Genomic DNA, 20,348 nt, shown 5'->3' on the forward strand with positions numbered 1-20,348 from the left:
GAACACTAAGCAGTTTCTCAGAAAGCTTCTTTCCAGATTTCATCTGAGGATATTTCCTTTTTCACCATACCCCTCTATGGGCTTCCAAATATCACTTTGCCGATTCCATAAAAACTGTGTTAGCGAAAGGCTTCTTGATGGGAAAGCTGTAACTCTGTGAGATGAATTCTCAGAACACAAAGAAGTATCTCAGAAATCTTCTTTCTCTTTGTTATCGGAGCATATTTCCTTTGGCTCTATAGTCTTCAAAGAGATCCGAAATATCTGTTCTCAGATTCCACAGAAATAAGGCTAGCAAAGAGATCCATGAAATACAGATGTAACTCTGTGAGATGAATTAACAGAACACTAAGCAGTTTCTCAGAAAGCTTCTTTCCAGATTTCATCTGAGGATATTTCCTTTTTCACCGTAGCCCTCTAAGGGCTTCCAAATATCACTTTGCAAATTCCACAAGAACTGTCTTAGTGAAAGGTTTCTTGAGGGGAAAGCTGTAACTTTCTGAGATGATTTCACAGAACACAAAGAAGTCTCTCAGAAAGCTTCTTTCTCTTTGTTATCGGAGGATATTACTTTGGCCCTATAGTCTTCAAAGGGATCCGAAATATCTGTTATCAGATTCCACAGAAATAAGGCTAGCAAAGAGATCCACGAAACACAGATGTAACTCTGTGAGATGAATTAACAGAACAATAAGCAGTTTCTCAGAAAGCTTCTTTCCAGATTTCATCTGAGGATATTTCCTTTTTCACCATAGCCCTCTATGGGCTTACAAATATCACTTTGCCAATTCCACAAGAACTGTCTTAGCGAAAGGCTTCTTGAAGGGAAAGCTGTAACTCTGTGAGATGATTTCACAGAACACAAAGAAGTTTCTCAGAAAACTTCTTTCTCTTTGTTATCGGAGGATATTTCCTTTGTCCCTATAGTCTTCAAAGGGATCCGAAATATCTGTTCTCAGATTCCACAGAAATAAGGCTAGCAAAGAGATCCACGAAATACAGATGTAACTCTGTGAGATGAATTAACAGAACACTAAGCAGTTTCCCAGAAAGCTTCTTTCCAGATTTCATCTGAGGATATTTCCTTTTTCACCATAGCCCTCTATGGGCTTCCAAATATCACTTTGCCAATTCCACAAGACCTATCTTAGCGAAAGGCTTCTTGAGGGGAAAGATGTAACTCTGTGAAATGATTTCACAGAACACAAAGAAGTTTCTCAGAAAGCTTCTTTCTCTTTGGTATCGGAGGATATTTCCTTTGGCCCTATAGTCTTCAAAGGGATCCGAAATATCTGTTCTCAGATTCCACAGAAATAAGGCTAGCAAAGAGATTCACGAAATACAGATGTAACCCTGTGAGATGAATTAACAGAACACTAAGCAGTTTCTCAGAAAGCTTCTTTCCAGATTTCATCTGAGGATATTTCCTTTTTCACCATAGCCCTCTAGGCGCTTCCAAATATCACTTTGCCAATTCCACAAGAACTGTCTTAGCGAAAGGCTTCTTGAGGGGAAAGCTGTAACTCTGTGAGATGATTTCACAGAACACAAAGAAGTTTCTCAGAAAACTTCTTTCTCTTTGTTATCGGAGGATATTTCCTTTGTCCCTATATTCTTCAAAGGTATCCGAAATATCTGTTCTCAGATTCCACAGAAATAAGGCTAGCAAAGAGATCCACGAAATACAGGTGTAACTCTGTGAGATGACTTAACAGAGCACTAAGCAGTTTCTCAGAAAGCTTCTTTCCAGATTTCATCTGAGGATATTTCCTTTTTCACCATAGCCCTCTATGGGCTTCCAAATATCACTTTGCCGATTCCATAAGAACTGTCTTAGCGAAAGGCTTCTTGATGGGAAAGCTGTAACTCTGTGAGATGAATTCTCAGAACACAAAGAAGTATCTCAGAAAGCTTCTTTCTCTTTGTTTTCGGAGCATATTTCCTTTGGCTCTAGAGTCTCCAAAGAGATCCGAAATATCTGTTCTCAGATTCCACAGAAATAAGGCTAGCAAAGAGATCCATGAAATACAGATATAACTCTGTGAGATGAATTAACAGAACACTAAGCAGTTTCTCAGAAAGCTTCTTTCCAGATTTCATCTGAGGATATTTCCTTTTTCACCATAGCCCTCTAAGGGCTTCCAAATATCACTTTGCAAATTCCACAAGAACTGTCTTAGTGAAAGGCTTCTTGAGGGGAAAGCTGTAACTCTGTGAGATGATTTCACAGAACACAAAGAAGTTTCTCAGAAAGCTTCTTTCTCTTTGTTATCGGAGGATAATTCCTTTGGCCCTGTAGTCTTCAAAGGGATCCGCAATATCTGTTCTCAGATTCCACAGAAATAAGGCTAGCAAAGAGATCCACGAAATACAGATGGAACTCTGTGAGATGAATTAACAGAACACTAAGCAGTTTCTCAGAAAGCTTCTTTCCAGATTTCATCTGAGGATATTTCCTTTTTCACCATAGCCCTCTATGGGCTTCCAAATATCACTTTGCCAATTCCACAAGACCTGTCTTAGCGAAAGGCTTCTTGAGGGGAAAGCTGTAACTCTGTGAAATGATTTCACAGAACACAAAGAAGTTTCTCAGAAAGCTTCTTTCTCTTTGGTATCGGAGGATATTTCCTTTGGCCCTATAGTCTTCAAAGGGATCCGAAATATCTGTTCTCAGATTCCACAGAAATAAGGCTAGCAAAGAGATTCACGAAATACAGATGTAACCCTGTGAGATGAATTAACAGAACACTAAGCAGTTTCTCAGAAAGCTTCTTTCCAGATTTCATCTGAGGATATTTCCTTTTTCACCATAGCCCTCTAGGCGCTTCCAAATATCACTTTGCCAATTCCACAAGAACTGTCTTAGCGAAAGGCTTCTTGAGGGGAAAGCTGTAACTCTGTGAGATGATTTCACAGAACACAAAGAAGTTTCTCAGAAAACTTCTTTCTCTTTGTTATCGGAGGATATTTCCTTTGTCCCTATATTCTTCAAAGGTATCCGAAATATCTGTTCTCAGATTCCACAGAAATAAGGCTAGCAAAGAGATCCACGAAATACAGGTGTAACTCTGTGAGATGACTTAACAGAGCACTAAGCAGTTTCTCAGAAAGCTTCTTTCCAGATTTCATCCGAGGATATTTCCTTTTTCACCATAGCCCTCTATGGGCTTCCAAATATCACTTTGCCGATTCCATAAGAACTGTCTTAGCGAAAGGCTTCTTGATGGGAAAGCTGTAACTCTGTGAGATGAATTCTCAGAACACAAAGAAGTATCTCAGAAAGCTTCTTTCTCTTTGTTTTCGGAGCATATTTCCTTTGGCTCTATAGTCTTCAAAGAGATCCGAAATATCTGTTCTCAGATTCCACAGAAATAAGGCTAGCAAAGAGATCCATGAAATACAGATATAACTCTGTGAGATGAATTAACAGAACACTAAGCAGTTTCTCAGAAAGCTTCTTTCCAGATTTCATCTGAGGATATTTCCTTTTTCACCATAGCCCTCTAAGGGCTTCCAAATATCACTTTGCAAATTCCACAAGAACTGTCTTAGTGAAAGGCTTCTTGAGGGGAAAGCTGTAACTCTGTGAGATGATTTCACAGAACACAAAGAAGTTTCTCAGAAAGCTTCTTTCTCTTTGTTATCGGAGGATATTTCCTTTGGCCCTATAGCCTTCAAAGGGATCCGCAATATCTGTTCTCAGATTCCACAGAAATAAGGCTAGCAAAGAGATCCACGAAATACAGATGTAACTCTGTGAGATGAATTAACAGAACACTAAGCAGTTTCCCAGAAAGCTTCTTTCCAGATTTCATCTGAGGATATTTCCTTTTTCACCATAGCCCTCTATGGGCTTCCAAATATCACTTTGCCAATTCCACAAGAACTGTCTTAGTGAAAGGCTTCTTGAGGGGAAAGCTGTAACTTTCTGAGATGATTTCACAGAACACAAAGAAGTTTCTCAGAAAGCTTCTTTCTCTTTGTTAGCGGAGGATATTACTTTGGCCCTATAGTCTTCAAAGGGATCCGAAATATCTGTTCTCAGATTCCACAGAAATAAGGCTAGCAAAGAGATTCACGAAATACAGATGTAACTCTGTGACATGAATTAACAGAACACTAAGCAGTTTCTCAGAAAGCTTCTTTACAGATTTCATCTGAGGATATTTCCTTTTTCACCTACCCCTCTATGGGCTTCCAAATATCACTTTGCCAATTCCACAAGAACTGTCTTAGAGAAAGGCTTCTTGAGGGGAAAGCTGTAACTCTGTGAGATGATTTCACAGAACACAAAGAAGTTTCTCAGAAAGCTTCTTTCTCTTAGTTATCGGAGGATATTTCTTTGGCCCTATAGTCTTCAAAGGGATCCGAAATATCTGTTCTCAGATTCCACAGAAATAAGGCTAGCAAAGAGATCCACGAAATACAGATGTAACTCTGTGAGATGAATTAACAGTACACTAAGCAGTTTCTCAGAAAGCTTCTTTCCAGATTTCATCTGAGGATATTTCCTTTTTCACCGTAGCCCTCTATGGGCTTCCAAATATCACTTTGCCTATTCCACAAGAACTGTCTTAGCGAAAGGCTTCTTGAGGGGAAAGCTGTAACTCTGTGAGATGATTTCACAGAACACAAAGAAGTTTCTCAGAAAGCTTCTTTCTCTTTGTTATCGGAGGATATTTCCTTTGGCCCTATAGTCTTCAAAGGGATCCGAAATTTCTGTTCTCAGGTTCCACAGAAAGAAGGCTAGCAAAGAGATCCACGACATACAGATGTAACTCTGTGAGATGAAATAACAGAACACTAAGCAGTTTCTCAGAAAGCTTCTTTCCAGATTTCATCTGAGGATATTTCCTTTTTCACCATAGCCCTCTATGGGCTTCCAAATATCACTTTGCCAATTCCACAAGAACTGTCTTAGCGAAAGGCTTCTTGAGGGGAAAGCTGTAACTCTGTGAAATGATTTCACAGAACACAAAGAAGTTTCTCAGAAAGCTTCTTTCTCTTTGTTGTCGGAGGATATTTCCTTTGGCCCTATAGTCTTCAAAGGTATCCGAAATATCTGTTCTCAGATTACACAGAAATAAGGCTAGCAAAGAGATCCACGAAATACAGGTGTAACTCTGTGAGATGACTTAACAGAACACTAAGCAGTTTCTCAGAAAGCTTCTTTCCAGATTTCATCTGAGGATATTTCCTTTTTCACCATAGCCCTCTAAGGGCTTCCAAATATCACTTTGAAAATTCCACAAGAACTGTCTTAGTGAAAGGCTTCTTGAGGGGAAAGCTGTAACTCTGTGAGATGATTTCACAGAACACAAAGAAGTTTCTCAGAAAGCTTCTTTCTCTTTGTTTTCGGAGGATTTTTCCTTTGGCCCTATAGTCTTCAAAGGGATCCGAAATATCTGTTCTCAGATTCCACAGAAATAAGGCTAGCAAAGAGATCCAGGAAATACAGATGTAACTCTGTGAGATGAATTAACAGAACACTAAGCAGTTTGCCAGAAAGCTTCTTTCCAGATTTCATCTGAGGGTATTTCCTTTTTCACCATAGCCCTCTATGAGCTTCCAAATATCACTTTGCCAATTCCACAAGAACTGTCTTAGTGAAAGGCTTCTTGAGGGGAAAGCTGTATCTTTCTGAGATGATTTCACAGAACACAAAGAAGTTTCTCAGAAAGCTTCTTTCTCTTTGTTATCAGAGGATATTTCCTTTGGCCCTATAGTCTTCAAAGGGATCCGAAATATCTGTTCTCAGATTCCACAGAAATAAGGCTAGCAAAGAGATCCACGAAATACAGATGTAACTCTGTGAGATGAATTAACAGAACACTAAGCACTTTCCCAGAAAGCTTCTTTCCAGATTTCATCTGAGGATATTTCCTTTTTCAACTTAGACCTCTATGGGCTTCCAAATATCACTTTGCCAATTCCACAAGAACTGTCTTAGTGAAAGGCTTCTTGAGGGGAAAGCTGAAACTTTCTGAGATGATTTCACAGAACACAAAGAAGTTTCTCAGAAAGCTTCTTTCTCTTTGTTAGCGGAGGATATTACTTTGGCCCTATAGTCTTCAAAGGGATCCGAAATATCTGTTCTCAGATTCCACAGAAATAAGGCTAGCAAAGAGATCCACGAAATACAGATGTAACTCTGTGAGATGAATTAACAGAACACTAAGCAGTTTCTCAGAAAGCTTCTTTACAGATTTCATCTGAGGATATTTCCTTTTTCACCTACCCCTCTATGGGCTTCCAAATATCACTTTGCCAATTCCACAAGAACTGTCTTAGCGAAAGGCTTCTTGAGGGGAAAGCTGTAACTCTGTGAGATGATTTCACAGAACACAAAGAAGTTTCTCAGAAAGCTTCTTTCTCTTTGTTATCGGAGGATATTTCTTTGGCCCTATAGTCTTCAAAGGGATCCGAAATATCTGTTCTCAGATTCCACAGAAATAAGGCTAGCAAAGAGATCCACGAAATACAGATGTAACTCTGTGAGATGAATTAACAGTACACTAAGCAGTTTCTCAGAAAGCTTCTTTCCAGATTTCATCTGAGGATATTTCCTTTTTCACCGTAGCCCTCTATGGGCTTCCAAATATCACTTTGCCTATTCCACAAGAACTGTCTTAGCGAAAGGCTTCTTGAGGGGAAAGCTGTAACTCTGTGAGATGATTTCACAGAACACAAAGAAGTTTCTCAGAAAGCTTCTTTCTCTTTGTTATCGGAGGATATTTCCTTTGGCCCTATAGTCTTCAAAGGGATCCGAAATTTCTGTTCTCAGGTTCCACAGAAATAAGGCTAGCAAAGAGATCCACGACATACAGATGTAACTCTGTGAGATGAAATAACAGAACACTAAGCAGTTTCTCAGAAAGCTTCTTTCCAGATTTCATCTGAGGATATTTCCTTTTTCACCATAGCCCTCTATGGGCTTCCAAATATCACTTTGCTAATTCCACAAGAACTGTCTTAGCGAAAGGCTTCTTGAGGGGAAAGCTGTAACTCTGTGAAATGATTTCACAGAACACAAAGAAGTTTCTCAGAAAGCTTCTTTCTCTTTGTTGTCGGAGGATATTTCCTTTGGCCCTATAGTCTTCAAAGGTATCCGAAATATCTGTTCTCAGATTCCACAGAAATAAGGCTAGCAAAGAGATTCACGAAATACAGATGTAACTCTGTGAGATGAATTAACAGAACACTAAGCAGTTTCTCAGAAAGCTTCTTTCCAGATTTCATCTGAGGATATTTCCTTTTTCACCATAGCCCTCTAGGCGCTTCCAAATATCACTTTGCCAATTCCACAAGAACTGTCTTAGCGAAAGGCTTCTTGAGGGGAAAGCTGTAACTCTGTGAGATGATTTCACAGAACACAAAGAAGTTTCTCAGAAAACTTCTTTCTCTTTGTTATCGGAGGATATTTCCTTTGTCCCTATATTCTTCAAAGGTATCCGAAATATCTGTTCTCAGATTACACAGAAATAAGGCTAGCAAAGAGATCCACGAAATACAGGTGTAACTCTGTGAGATGACTTAACAGAACACTAAGCAGTTTCTCAGAAAGCTTCTTTCCAGATTTCATCTGAGGATATTTCCTTTTTCACCATAGCCCTCTAAGGGCTTCCAAATATCACTTTGAAAATTCCACAAGAACTGTCTTAGTGAAAGGCTTCTTGAGGGGAAAGCTGTAACTCTGTGAGATGATTTCACAGAACACAAAGAAGTTTGTCAGAAAGCTTCTTTCTCTTTGTTTTCGGAGGGTTTTTCCTTTGGCCCTATAGTCTTCAAAGGGATCCGAAATATCTGTTCTCAGATTCCACAGAAATAAGGCTAGCAAAGAGATCCAGGAAATACAGATGTAACTCTGTGAGATGAATTAACAGAACACTAAGCAGTTTGCCAGAAAGCTTCTTTCCAGATTTCATCTGAGGGTATTTCCTTTTTCACCATAGCCCTCTACGAGCTTCCAAATATCACTTTGCCAATTCCACAAGAACTGTCTTAGTGAAAGGCTTCTTGAGGGGAAAGCTGTATCTTTCTGAGATGATTTCACAGAACACAAAGAAGTTTCTCAGAAAGCTTCTTTCTCTTTGTTATCAGAGGATATTTCCTTTGGCCCTATAGTCTTCAAAGAGATCCGAAATATCTGTTCTCAGATTCCACAGAAATAAGGCTAGCAAAGAGATCCACGAAATACAGATGTAACTCTGTGAGATGAATTAACAGAACACTAAGCACTTTCCCAGAAAGCTTCTTTCCAGATTTCATCTGAGGATATTTCCTTTTTCACCATAGCTCTCTATGGGCTTCCAAATATCACTTTGCCAATTCCACAAGAACTGTCTTAGTGAAAGGCTTCTTGAGGGGAAAGCTGTAACTTTCTGAGATGATTTCACAGAACACAAAGAAGTTTCTCAGAAAGCTTCTTTCTCTTTGTTAGCGGAGGATATTACTTTGGCCCTATAGTCTTCAAAGGGATCCGAAATATCTGTTCTCAGATTCCACAGAAATAAGGTAGCAAAGAGATCCACGAAATACAGATGTAACTCTGTGAGATGAATTAACAGAACACTAAGCAGTTTCTCAGAGCGCTTCTTTACAGATTTCATCTGAGGATATTTCCTTTTTCACCTACCCCTCTATGGGCTTCCAAATATCACTTTGCCAATTCCACAAGAACTGTCTTAGCGAAAGGCTTCTTGAGGGGAAAGCTGTAACTCTGTGAGATGATTTCACAGAACACAAAGAAGTTTCTCAGAAAGCTTCTTTCTCTTTGTTATCGGAGGATATTTCTTTGGCCCTATAGTCTTCAAAGGGATCCGAAATATCTGTTCTCAGATTCCACAGAAATAAGGCTAGCAAAGAGATCCACGAAATACAGATGTAACTCTGTGAGATGAATTAACAGTACACTAAGCAGTTTCTCAGAAAGCTTCTTTCCAGATTTCATCTGAGGATATTTCCTTTTTCACCGTAGCCCTCTATGGGCTTCCAAATATCACTTTGCCTATTCCACAAGAACTGTCTTAGCGAAAGGCTTCTTGAGGGGAAAGCTGTAACTCTGTGAGATGATTTCACAGAACACAAAGAAGTTTCTCAGAAAGCTTCTTTCTCTTTGTTATCGGAGGATATTTCTTTTGCCCTATAGTCTTCAAAGGGATCCGAAATATCTGTTCTCAGATTCCACAGAAATAAGGCTAGCAAAGAGATCCAGGAAATACAGATGTAACTCTGTGAGATGAATTAACAGTACACTAAGCAGTTTCTCAGAAAGCTTCTTTCCAGATTTCATCTGAGCATATTTCCTTTTTCAACGTAGCCCTCTATGGGCTTCCAAATATCACTTTGCCTATTCCACAAGAACTGTCTTAGCGAAAGGCTTCTTGAGGGGAAAGCTGTAACTCTGTGAGATGATTTCACAGAACACAAAGAAGTTTCTCAGAAAGCTTCTTTCTCTTTGTTATCGGAGGATATTTCCTTTGGCCCTATAGTCTTCAAAGGGATCCGATATTTCTGTTCTCAGGTTCCACAGAAATAAGGCTAGCAAAGAGATCCACGAAATACAGATGTAACTCTGTGAGATGAATTAACAGAACACTAAGCAGTTTCTCAGAAAGCTTCTTTCCAGATTTCATCTGAGGATATTTCCTTTTTCACCATAGCCCTCTATGGGCTTCCAAATATCACTTTGCCAATTCCACAAGAACTGTCTTAGCGAAAGGCTTCTTGACGGGAAAGCTGTAACTCTGTGAGCTGATTTCACAGAACACAAAGAAGTTTCTCAGAAAGCTTCTTTCTCTTTGGTATCGGAGGATATTTCCTTTGGCCCTATAGTCTTCAAAGGTATCCGAAATATCTGTTCTCAGATTCCACAGAAATAAGGCTAGCAAAGATATCCACGAAATACAGATGTAACTCTGTGAGATGAATTAACACAACACTAAGCAGTTTCCCAGAAAGCTTCTTTCCAGATTTCATCTGAGGATATTTCCTTTTTCACCATAGCCCTCTATGGGCTTCCAAATATCACTTTGCCAATTCCACAAGAACTGTCTTAGCGAAAGGCTTCTTGAAGGGAAAGCTGTAACTCTGTGAGATGATTTCACAGAACACAAAGAAGTTTCTCAGAAAGCTTCTTTCTCTTTGTTATCGGGGGATATTTCCTTTGGCCCTGTAGTCTTCAAAGGGATCCGAAATATCTGTTCTCAGATTCCACAGAAATAAGGCTAGCAAAGAGATTCACGAAATACAGGTGTAACTCTGTGAGATGACTTAACAGAACACTAAGCAGTTTCTCAGAAAGCTTCTTTCCAGATTTCATCTGAGGATATTTCCTTTTTCACCATAGCCCTCTAAGGGCTTCCAAATATCACTTTGAAAATTCCTCAAGAACTGTCTTAGTGAAAGGCTTCTTGAGGGGAAAGCTGTAACTCTGTGAGATGATTTCACAGAACACAAAGAAGTTTCTCAGAAAGCTTCTTTCTCTTTGTTTTCGGAGGATTTTTCCTTTGGCCCTATAGTCTTCAAAGGGATCCGAAATATCTGTTCTCAGATTCCACAGAAATAAGGCTAGCAAAGAGATCCAGGAAATACAGATGTAACTGTTTGAGATGAATTAACAGAACACTAAGCAGTTTGCCAGAAAGCTTCTTTCCAGATTTCATCTGAGGGTATTTCCTTTTTCACCATAGCCCTCTATGAGCTTCCAAATATCACTTTGCCAATTCCACAAGAACTGTCTTAGTGAAAGGCTTCTTGAGGGGAAAGCTGTATCTTTCTGAGATGATTTCACAGAACACAAAGAAGTTTCTCAGAAAGCTTCTTTCTCTTTGTTATCAGAGGATATTTCCTTTGGCCCTATAGTCTTCAAAGAGATCCGAAATATCTGTTCTCAGATTCCACAGAAATAAGGCTAGCAAAGAGATCCACGAAATACAGATGTAACTCTGTGAGATGAATTAACAGAACACTAAGCACTTTCCCAGAAAGCTTCTTTCCAGATTTCATCTGAGGATATTTCCTTTTTCACCATAGACCTCTATGGGCTTCCAAATATCACTTTGCCTATTCCACAAGAACTGTCTTAGTGAAAGGCTTCTTGAGGGGAAAGCTGAAACTTTCTGAGATGATTTCACAGAACACAAAGAAGTTTCTCAGAAAGCTTCTTTCTCTTTGTTAGCGGAGGATATTACTTTGGCCCTATAGTCTTCGAAGGGATCCGAAATATCTGTTCTCAGATTCCACAGAAATAAGGCTAGCAAAGAGATCCACGAAATACAGATGTAACTCTGTGAGATGAATTAACAGAACACTAAGCAGTTTCTCAGAAAGCTTCTTTACAGATTTCATCTGAGGATATTTAATTTTTCACCTACCCCTCTATGGGCTTCCAAATATCACTTTGCCAATTCCACAAGAACTGTCTTAGCGAAAGGCTTCTTGAGGGGAAAGCTGTAACTCTGTGAGATGATTTCACAGAACACAAAGAAGTTTCTCAGAAAGCTTCTTTCTCTTTGTTATCGGAGGATATTTCTTTGGCCCTATAGTCTTCAAAGGGATCCGAAATATCTGTTCTCAGATTCCACAGAAATAAGGCTAGCAAAGAGATCCACGAAATACAGATGTAACTCTGTGAGATGAATTAACAGTACACTAAGCAGTTTCTCAGAAAGCTTCTTTCCAGATTTCATCTGAGGATATTTCCTTTTTCACCGGAGCCCTCTATGGGCTTCCAAATATCACTTTGCCTATTCCACAAGAACTGTCTTAGCGAAAGGCTTCTTGAGGGGAAAGCTGTAACTCTGTGAGATGATTTCACAGAACACAAAGAAGTTTCTCAGAAAGCTTCTTTCTCTTTGTTATCGGAGGATATTTCCTTTGGCCCTATAGTCTTCAAAGGGATCCGAAATTTCTGTTCTCAGGTTCCACAGAAATAAGGCTAGCAAAGAGATCCACGACATACAGATGTAACTCTGTGAGATGAAATAACAGAACACTAAGCAGTTTCTCAGAAAGCTTCTTTCCAGATTTCATCTGAGGATATTTCCTTTTTCACCATAGCCCTCTATGGGCTTCCAAATATCACTTTGCCAATTCCACAAGAACTGTCTTAGCGAAAGGCTTCTTGAGGGGAAAGCTGTAACTCTGTGAAATGATTTCACAGAACACAAAGAAGTTTCTCAGAAAGCTTCTTTCTCTTTGTTGTCGGAGGATATTTCCTTTGGCCCTATAGTCTTCAAAGGTATCCGAAATATCTGTTCTCAGATTCCACAGAAATAAGGCTAGCAAAGAGATTCACGAAATACAGATGTAACTCTGTGAGATGAATTAACAGAACACTAAGCAGTTTCTCAGAAAGCTTCTTTCCAGATTTCATCTGAGGATATTTCCTTTTTCACCATAGCCCTCTAGGCGCTTCCAAATATCACTTTGCCAATTCCACAATAACTGTCTTAGCGAAAGGCTTCTTGAGGGGAAAGCTGTAACTCTGTGAGATGATTTCACAGAACACAAAGAAGTTTCTCAGAAAACTTCTTTCTCTTTGTTATCGGAGGATATTTCCTTTGTCCCTATATTCTTCAAAGGTATCCGAAATATCTGTTCTCAGATTACACAGAAATAAGGCTAGCAAAGAGATCCACGAAATACAGGTGTAACTCTGTGAGATGACTTAACAGAACACTAAGCAGTTTCTCAGAAAGCTTCTTTCCAGATTTCATCTGAGGATATTTCCTTTTTCACCATAGCCCTCTAAGGGCTTCCAAATATCACTTTGAAAATTCCACAAGAACTGTCTTAGTGAAAGGCTTCTTGAGGGGAAAGCTGTAACTCTGTGAGATGATTTCACAGAACACAAAGAAGTTTGTCAGAAAGCTTCTTTCTCTTTGTTTTCGGAGGGTTTTTCCTTTGGCCCTATAGTCTTCAAAGGGATCCGAAATATCTGTTCTCAGATTCCACAGAAATAAGGCTAGCAAAAAGATCCAGGAAATACAGATGTAACTCTGTGAGATGAATTAACAGAACACTAAGCAGTTTGCCAGAAAGCTTCTTTCCAGATTTCATCTGAGGGTATTTCCTTTTTCACCATAGCCCTCTACGAGCTTCCAAATATCACTTTGCCAATTCCACAAGAACTGTCTTAGTGAAAGGCTTCTTGAGGGGAAAGCTGTATCTTTCTGAGATGATTTCACAGAACACAAAGAAGTTTCTCAGAAAGCTTCTTTCTCATTGTTATCAGAGGATATTTCCTTTGGCCCTATAGTCTTCAAAGAGATCCGAAATATCTGTTCTCAGATTCCACAGAAATAAGGCTAGCAAAGAGATCCACGAAATACAGATGTAACTCTGTGAGATGAATTAACAGAACACTAAGCACTTTCCCAGAAAGCTTCTTTCCAGATTTCATCTGAGGATATTTCCTTTTTCACCATAGCCCTCTATGGGCTTCCAAATATCACTTTGCCAATTCCACAAGAACTGTCTTAGTGAAAGGCTTCTTGAGGGGAAAGCTGTAACTTTCTGAGATGATTTCACAGAACACAAAGAAGATTCTCAGAAAGCTTCTTTCTCTTTGTTAGCGGAGGATATTACTTTGGCCCTATAGTCATCAAAGGGATCCGAAATATCTGTTCTCAGATTCCACAGAAATAAGGCTAGCAAAGAGATCCACGAAATACAGATGTAACTCTGTGAGATGAATTAACAGAACACTAAGCAGTTTCTCAGAGCGCTTCTTTACAGATTTCATCTGAGGATATTTCCTTTTTCACCTACCCCTCTATGGGCTTCCAAATATCACTTTGCCAATTCCACAAGAACTGTCTTAGCGAAAGGCTTCTTGAGGGGAAAGCTGTAACTCTGTGAGATGATTTCACAGAACACAAAGAAGTTTCTCAGAAAGCTTCTTTCTCTTTGTTATCGGAGGATATTTCTTTGGCCCTATAGTCTTCAAAGGGATCCGAAATATCTGTTCTCAGATTCCACAGAAATAAGGCTAGCAAAGAGATCCACGAAATACAGATGTAACTCTGTGAGATGAATTAACAGTACACTAAGCAGTTTCTCAGAAAGCTTCTTTCCAGATTTCATCTGAGGATATTTCCTTTTTCACCGTAGCCCTCTATGGGCTTCCAAATATCACTTTGCCTATTCCACAAGAACTGTCTTAGCGAAAGGCTTCTTGAGGGGAAAGCTGTAACTCTGTGAGATGATTTCACAGAACACAAAGAAGTTTCTCAGAAAGCTTCTTTCTCTTTGTTATCGGAGGATATTTCTTTTGCCCTATAGTCTTCAAAGGGATCCGAAATATCTGTTCTCAGATTCCACAGAAATAAGGCTAGCAAAGAGATCCAGGAAATACAGATGTAACTCTGTGAGATGAATTAACAGTACACTAAGCAGTTTCTCAGAAAGCTTCTTTCCAGATTTCATCTGAGCATATTTCCTTTTTCAACGTAGCCCTCTATGGGCTTCCAAATATCACTTTGCCTATTCCACAAGAACTGTCTTAGCGAAAGGCTTCTTGAGGGGAAAGCTGTAACTCTGTGAGATGATTTCACAGAACACAAAGAAGTTTCTCAGAAAGCTTCTTTCTCTTTGTTATCGGAGGATATTTCCTTTGGCCCTATAGTCTTCAAAGGGATCCGATATTTCTGTTCTCAGGTTCCACAGAAATAAGGCTAGCAAAGAGATCCACGAAATACAGATGTAACTCTGTGAGATGAATTAACAGAACACTAAGCAGTTTCTCAGAAAGCTTCTTTCCAGATTTCATCTGAGGATATTTCCTTTTTCACCATAGCCCTCTATGGGCTTCCAAATATCACTTTGCCAATTCCACAAGAACTGTCTTAGCGAAAGGCTTCTTGACGGGAAAGCTGTAACTCTGTGAGCTGATTTCACAGAACACAAAGAAGTTTCTCAGAAAGCTTCTTTCTCTTTGGTATCGGAGGATATTTCCTTTGGCCCTATAGTCTTCAAAGGTATCCGAAATATCTGTTCTCAGATTCCACAGAAATAAGGCTAGCAACGATATCCACGAAATACAGATGTAACTCTGTGAGATGAATTAACACAACACTAAGCAGTTTCCCAGAAAGCTTCTTTCCAGATTTCATCTGAGGATATTTCCTTTTTCACCATAGCCCTCTATGGGCTTCCAAATATCACTTTGCCAATTCCACAAGAACTGTCTTAGCGAAAGGCTTCTTGAAGGGAAAGCTGTAACTCTGTGAGATGATTTCACAGAACACAAAGAAGTTTCTCAGAAAGCTTCTTTCTCTTTGTTATCGGGGGATATTTCCTTTGGCCCTGTAGTCTTCAAAGGGATCCGAAATATCTGTTCTCAGATTCCACAGAAATAAGGCTAGCAAAGAGATTCACGAAATACAGATGTAACTCTGGGAGATGAATTAACAGAACACTAAGCAGTTTCTCAGAAAGCTTCTTTCCAGATTTCATCTGAGGATATTTCCTTTTTCACCATAGCCCTCTAGGCGCTTCCAAATATCACTTTGCCAATTCCACAATAACTGTCTTAGCGAAAGGCTTCTTGAGGGGAAAGCTGTAACTCTGTGAGATGATTTCACAGAACACAAAGAAGTTTCTCAGAAAACTTCTTTCTCTTTGTTATCGGAGGATATTTCCTTTGTCCCTATATTCTTCAAAGGTATCCGAAATATCTGTTCTCAGATTACACAGAAATAAGGCTAGCAAAGAGATCCACGAAATACAGGTGTAACTCTGTGAGATGACTTAACAGAACACTAAGCAGTTTCTCAGAAAGCTTCTTTCCAGATTTCATCTGAGGATATTTCCTTTTTCACCATAGCCCTCTAAGGGCTTCCAAATATCACTTTGAAAATTCCACAAGAACTGTCTTAGTGAAAGGCTTCTTGAGGGGAAAGCTGTAACTCTGTGAGATGATTTCACAGAACACAAAGAAGTTTCTCAGAAAGCTTCTTTCTCTTTGTTTTCGGAGGATTTTTCCTTTGGCCCTATAGTCTTCAAAGGGATCCGAAATATCTGTTCTCAGATTCCACAGAAATAAGGCTAGCAAAGAGATCCAGGAAATACAGATGTAACTCTTTGAGATGAATTAACAGAACACTAAGCAGTTTGCCAGAAAGCTTCTTTCCAGATTTCATCTGAGGGTATTTCCTTTTTCACCATAGCCCTCTATGAGCTTCCAAATATCACTTTGCCAATTCCACAAGAACTGTCTTAGTGAAAGGCTTCTTGAGGGGAAAGCTGTATCTTTCTGAGATGATTTCACAGAACACAAAGAAGTTTCTCAGAAAGCTTCTTTCTCTTTGTTATCAGAGGATATTTCCTTTGGCCCTATAGTCTTCAAAGGGATCCGAAATATCTGTTCTCAGATTCCACAGAAATAAGGCTAGCAAAGAGATCCACGAAATACAGATGTAACTCTGTGAGATGAATTAACAGAACACTAAGCACTTTCCCAGAAAGCTTCTTTCCAGATTTCATCTGAGGATATTTCCTTTTTCACCATAGCCCTCTATGGGCTTCCAAATATCACTTTGCCAATTCCACAAGAACTGTCTTAGTGAAAGGCTTCTTGAGGGGAAAGCTGTAACTTTCTGAGATGATTTCACAGAACACAAAGAAGTTTCTCAGAAAGCTTCTTTCTCTTTGTTAGCGGAGGATATTACTTTGGCCCTATAGTCTTCAAAGGGATCCGAAATATCTGTTCTCAGATTCCACAGAAATAAGGCTAGCAAAGAGATCCACGAAATACAGATGTAACTCTGTGAGATGAATTAACAGAACACTAAGCAGTTTCTCAGAAAGCTTCTTTACAGATTTCATCTGAGGATATTTCCTTTTTCACCTACCCCTCTATGGGCTTCCAAATATCACTTTGCCAATTCCACAAGAACTGTCTTAGCGAAAGGCTTCTGGAGGGGAAAGCTGTAACTCTGTGAGATGATTTCACAGAACACAAAGAAGTTTCTCAGAAAGCTTCTTTCTCTTTGTTATCGGAGGATATTTCTTTGGCCCTATAGTCTTCAAAGGGATCCGAAATATCTGTTCTCAGATTCCACAGAAATAAGGCTAGCAAAGAGATCCACGAAATACAGATGTAACTCTGTGAGATGAATTAACAGTACACTAAGCAGTTTCTCAGAAAGCTTCTTTCCAGATTTCATCTGAGGATATTTCCTTTTTCACCATAGCCCTCTAGGCGCTTCCAAATATCACTTTGCCAATTCCACAAGAACTGTCTTAGCGAAAGGCTTCTTGAGGGGAAAGCTGTAACTCTGTGAGATGATTTCACAGAACACAAAGAAGTTTCTCAGAAAACTTCTTTCTCTTTGTTATCGGAGGATATTTCCTTTGTCCCTATATTCTTCAAAGGTATCCGAAATATCTGTTCTCAGATTACACAGAAATAAGGCTAGCAAAGAGATCCACGAAATACAGGTGTAACTCTGTGAGATGACTTAACAGAACACTAAGCAGTTTCTCAGAAAGCTTCTTTCCAGATTTCATCTGAGGATATTTCCTTTTTCACCATAGCCCTCCAGGGGCTTCCAAATATCACTTTGCCAATTCCACAAGAACTGTCTTAGCGAAAGGCTTCTTGAGGGGAAAGCTGTAACTCTGTGAGATGATTTCACAGAACACAAAGAAGTTTCTCAGAAAGCTTCTTTCTATTTGTTATCGGAGGATATTTCCTTTGGCCCCATAGTCTTCAAAGGGATCCGAAATATCTGTTCTCAGACTCAACAGAAATAAGGCTAGCAAACAGATCCACGAAATACAGATGTTACTCTGTGAGATGAAATAACAGAACACTAAGCAGTTTCTAAGAAAGCTTCTTTCCAGATTTCATCTGAGGATATTTCCTTTTTCACCATAGCCCTCTATGGGTTTCTAAATATCACTTTGCCAATTCCACAAGAACTGTCTTAGCGAAAGGCTTCTTGAGGGGAAAGCTGTAACTCTGTGAGATGATTTCACAGAACACAAAGAAGTTTCTCAGAAAGCTTCTTTCTCTTTGTTATCGGAGGATATTTCCTTTGGCCCTATAGTCATCAAAGGTATCCGAAATATCTGTTCTGAGATTCCACAGAAATAAGGCTAGCAAAGAGATCCACAAAATACAGATGTAACTCTGTGTGATGAATTAACAGAACACTAAGCAGTTTCTCAGAAAGCTTCTTTCCAGATTTCATCTGAGGATATTTCCTTTTTCACCATAGCCCTCTATGGGCTTCCAAATATCACTTTGCCAATTCCACAAGAACTGTCTTAGTGAAAGGCTTCTTGAAGGGAAAGCTGTAACTTTGTGAGACGATTTCACAGAACACAAAGAAGTTTCTCAGAAAGCTTCTTTCTCTTTGTTATTGGAGGATATTACTTTGGCCCTATAGTCTTCAAAGGGATCCGAAATATCTGTTTTCAGATTTCACACAAATAAGGCTAGCAAAGAGATCCACGAAATGCAGATGTAACTCTGTGAGATGAATTAACAGAACACTAAGCAGTTTCTCAGAAATCTTCTTTCCAGATTTCATCTGAGGATATTTCCTTTTTCACCATAGCCCTCTAGGCGCTTCCAAATATCACTTTGCCAATTCCACAAGAACTGTCTTAGCGAAAGACTTCTTGAGGGGAAAGCTGTAACTCTGTGAGATGATTTCACAGAACACAAAAAAGTTTCTCAGAAAACTTCTTTCTCTTTGTTATCGGAGGATATTTCCTTTGTCCCTATATTCTTCAAAGGTATCCGAAATATCTGTTCTCAGATTCCACAGAAATAAGGCTAGCAAAGAGATCCACGAAATACAGGTGTAACTCTGTGAGATGAATTAACAGAACACTAAGCAGTTTCTGAGAAAGGTTCTTTCCAGATTTCATCTGAGGATATTTCCTTTTTCACCATAGCCCTCTATGGGCTTCCAAATATCACTTTGCCGATTCCACAAGAACTGTCTTAGCGAAAGGCTTCTTGATGGGAAAGCTGTAACTCTGCGAGATGAATTCACAGAACACAAAGAAGTATCTCAGAAAGCTTCTTTCTCTTTGTTATCGGAGCATATTTCCTTTAGCTCTATAGTCTTCAAAGAGATCCGAAATATCTGTTCTCAGATTCCACAGAAATAAGGCTAGCAAGAGATCCACGAAATACAGATGTAACACTGTGAGATGAATTAACAGAACACTAAGCAGTTTCTCAGAAAGCTTCTTTCCAGATTTCATCTGAGGATATTTCCTTTTTCACCATAGCCCTCTAAGGTCTTCCAAATATCACTTTGCCAATTCCACAAGAACTGTCTTAGGGAAAGGCTTCTTGAGGGGAAAGCTGTAACTCTGTGAGATGATTTCACAGAAGACAAAGAAGTTTCTCAGAAAGCTTCTTTCTCTTTGTTTTCGGAGGATTTTTCCTTTTCCCCTATAGTCTTCAAAGGGATCCGAAATATCTGTTCTCAGATTCCACAGAAATAAGGCTAGCAAAGAGATCCACGAAATACAGAGGTAACTCTGTGAGATGAAATAACAGAACACTAAGCAGTTTCTCAGAAAGCTTCTTTCCAGATTTCATCTGAGGATATTTCCTTTTGCACCATAGCCCTCTTGGGGCTTCCAAATATCACTTTGCCAATTCCACAAGAACTGTCTTAGAGAAAGGCTTCTTGAAGGGAAAGCTGTAACTCTCTGAGCTGATTTCACAGAACACAAAGAAGTTTGTCAGAAAGCTTCTTTCTCTTTGTTATCGGAGGATATTTCCTTTGGCCCTATAGTCTTCAAAGGGATCCGAAATATCTGTTCTGAGATTCCACAGAAATAAGGCTAGCAAAGAGATCCACGAAATACAGATGTAACTCTGTGAGATGAATTAACAGAACACTAAGCAGTTTCCCAGAAAGCTTCTTTCCAGATTTCATCTGAGGATATTTCCTTTTTCAACATACCCCTCTATGGGCTTCCAAATATCACTTTGCCAATTCCACAAGAACTGTCTTAGCGAAAGGCTTCTTCAGGGGAAAGCCGTAACTCTGTGAGATGATTTCACAGAACACAAAGAAGTTTCTCAGAAAGCTTCTTTCTCTTTGTTATCGGAGGATATTACTTTGGCCCTATAGTCTTCAAAGGGATCCGAAATATCTGTTCTCAGATTCCACACAAATAAGCCTAGCAAAGAGATCCACGAAATACAGATGTAACTCTGTGAGATGAATTAACAGAACACTAAGCAGTTTCTCAGAAAGCTTCTTTACAGATTTCATCTGAGGATATTTCCTTTTTCACCATACCCCTCTATGGGCTTCCAAATATCACTTTGCCAATTCCACAAGAACTGTCTTAGTGAAAGGCTTCTT

This window comes from Macaca fascicularis, chromosome 5 (genome assembly GCF_037993035.2).
Source record: "Macaca fascicularis isolate 582-1 chromosome 5, T2T-MFA8v1.1".
Taxonomy (NCBI): domain Eukaryota; kingdom Metazoa; phylum Chordata; class Mammalia; order Primates; family Cercopithecidae; genus Macaca; species Macaca fascicularis.